General features: G+C 41.9%; 1 pseudogene across 1 annotated transcript in view; it reads right to left on the bottom strand.

The window, feature by feature from the left end:
- The window catches only part of LOC103729459, a 5,945-nt pseudogene extending 3,544 nt beyond the window's left edge, over positions 1–2,401 (bottom strand). The window contains exon 1 of the transcript XR_001872321.2: positions 1–2,401. The product of XR_001872321.2 is annotated as a dnaJ homolog subfamily C member 10 pseudogene (transcript).
- Between the last annotated feature and the right edge of the window lie 631 nt (positions 2,402–3,032).

A 3,032-nucleotide genomic window follows, 5' to 3' on the forward strand; every position in this document is an offset into this window, starting at 1 on the left:
CATAAAATTTAACAGTCGGATAGGCTTTTATACCAGCTTTCTGGCATGTTTGGGCATAGGCCCGACAGTCTACTTTCCCAGCTTTCACTTTTCCTTTGATCATCCTAGCCAAGAGTTCAAATTCTGGAGCAAAATTTTGGCAAGGTGCACACCAAGGAGCATAGAAATCAACCACCCAGTGATTTTTCCCTTGTAAAACCTTTTCATTGAATGTCTGAGGTGTTAAATCTATAGATGCTTGAGGCAAAAATCCTAGACCCCAGATTCTCATGGAATAAGCATCCCTATTCCAGCCGTTGTAACTGTGATACTGATGAGCTTTATTTGACTTTTGGGGATAAAATCTTATCTCAGGGTATCTTTGAACATTTTCTTGGGCACAGAAAGAATGATACTGTTGACAGTCCACACTGCCCACACTGATTAGTCCAGTCAATGTCAGGGCCATTCTTTTCCACTCTGGCATTAAGACTTGACAGGGATGACACCATGGAGAGTAGAAGTCAACCATCCAGACTTCATCATGCTTTCTCTGTTTGACTAGTTCATTGAAAGTGGTAGGTGAAAGAGAGACTACTGAAGGGTTTCTAAGATCCTCTATGAACTCCAATATCTGTTCAGCAGAGTGATGTCCTTCATACTCATGAATACTGGACTGGTTGAATACCACTGTTGTTGGATAAGCTTGAATATTATACATGTTACAGAGTCCTTCATGAATTGTACAATCCAATGTACCAAATTTAAGCTGACCATAGAGAAGCGTTGATGCTTTTCGTAACTCTGGCAACAAAGCTCGGCATGGTGGACACCAAGGGGCAAAGAAGTCAACAAACCATGGTTCTTTGTCACTGGCAGGAAAATTTTGAGGTCCAAGTGTGGTAACGTGAGAATTAACACTTTCTTTGGCAAAGGCAAATATATCATATAGAATCTTCTTTCCATGATGAATTTCATATTCTTTGGTTCCCTGTCCTTTAAACATTGCTAGGCATGGCTGAAAAACATAGAGATCACTACAGATGCCTGGTGAAGAAGAGCAGTCAAACATTCCAACTTGAATATGTTCATTTTTAAGTAGAGTTTTCAGTTTTTTCAATTCAGGATCATGTGAATTTTCATTTTTTCCAAAATGAAAAAAAATGAGCCAGCGATGATGTGCCAAACGGTCCTCTAGTGTATTTTCTGAAAGTAGTTCAAAGTCAGGAAGATGATGTATGAGTTCCATATATATTTCTTTAGCATCTAATGAATTAAGAAACAAAATACTGGACTTTTCTTTGTTATTTAAAGTGGCTCCAGGAGGAAAATAAGCGGTAGTGCTTGTTGTAATGTCCAAACTTTTGCAAAGGTTGTCCTGGGTGTCACAGTTCATCCGTCCTACATTAACAAGACCATCCAACATGCCACTAAGCCTGAGTTGTGTCTGTGAAGTCAATCTTTTCCTTTAGAACAGAATGTGATCAGCCAGCCAACACCAGCAGCAAAAGCAGTTTGTATGGAGTTAACAAAATTTCCTGTTGAGAGTTCTGTCACTGTGCTCCTCACATGCTGCATGGCAAAGCTCACTAAGCTGTCCTTTGACCTATCTCCATTATATTTTACTGCAGCCATTCCAGATCTAAACATGAAGAGGCTGGGATAACTGTCAGCTCCTTTCATTTGGCAAAGCATTCGATCATCACCACAGTTAACAGCTCCAATTCGAAGTAATCCATCCACTTCTTTAGCAAATTCTCTCCAAGTGGGAGCTAAATCATGGCAATGTGAGCATCCTGGGGAGTAAAAATTTACAAGCCACAGTTCTCCAGAATTAACAGCAGCATCAAATTCTCTTCTTTCTAATGTTATGATTTGGGGATCATCATCATAAATACCAAAATCATAATGGTAGTAGTTCCAGCTTTCATACTGGCCTCCTTGATTATCTTCAAGTCCTTTTTCTCCATACTTATCATACTTTTTCCGCAGATCTTCATCTTTGAGTACTTCATATGCTCTATTTATTTTTAAAAAATCACCATGTGCATCTGGGTTATTCGGGTTTTTATCAGGATGTAACTTCAGTGCTAATTTCTTAAAAGCTTGTCTTATTTCTCTACTGCTTGCAGTTTTGGACACGCCAAGTAAACTGTAAAAATCCTGATATGAGCCCACTAAAACGGCGGTATACACTATCAGAAGACAGAGACCGATCCTCTTCAAGTCTCTGATATAATCATCTTTGTTTAGCCAGACTCCCATTCTCTTTCTTATGCAAGTCCTGATTTAAGTGAACATTAATATACAGTGCTAGGTCCAGTTGATGTAATATCCAAATCTGAGAACTTCTGTCCACATTACTTCAAAGGTGAATCAAGCATCACAGAACAGAGTCCAGAAATGTTAACCTCGGCGTCCCTGCAGCTACAGTCCCATCTTCAGTCCTCGCCGAGACCTCTGCCCGCTGAGCCCCGACCGTGAGCGCCGGCCACGGAGCTCGGGACCCGGAGGACGCGTGAGTGGTAGCAAGCCCGCGGCTGCTCCTCCGCCTCTCGGTCCGCGGCCCGCGGGGCGGGGCCTGCACGGGGCCTTTATTATTTTAATTTTATGTGTATGTGTGTATTGCCTGCATGCATGTATGTGAGTGCACCTGTATGGTGCAGTGCCCTTGGAGATCAGAAGAGGGCTTCAGAGTCCCCTGGAACTAGAGTTAAGGATGGTTTGTAGCCACCGTGTGGGTTCTGGGACTCAAACCCGGCTCCTCTGCAAGAGCAGTCAGTGCTCTTAACCACTGAGCCATCTCTCCAGCCCTCCTATGCTTAGTTTTAAGCTCCCTGGGGTCTCATGCATGTTAGGCAAGCACTGTACCAACTGAGCTACATCCCTAGCCTACGGTGTTTCTGTTAGGAGTCATATCCTTGGAAGTACAGAATTTGGATTAAGGGTGGCTTAATACCATGGAGGAAATAATGAGACCACTTAAAATTGGCAAACAATAGATTTAATTTAAAGTTAAACACCTTTGATTTTTTACATTTGTCTTCATGCAT

Source organism: Nannospalax galili, unplaced genomic scaffold, assembly GCF_000622305.1.
Source record: "Nannospalax galili isolate Female #2095 unplaced genomic scaffold, S.galili_v1.0 scaffold132, whole genome shotgun sequence".
In the NCBI taxonomy this organism is placed as follows: Eukaryota; Metazoa; Chordata; class Mammalia; order Rodentia; family Spalacidae; genus Nannospalax; species Nannospalax galili.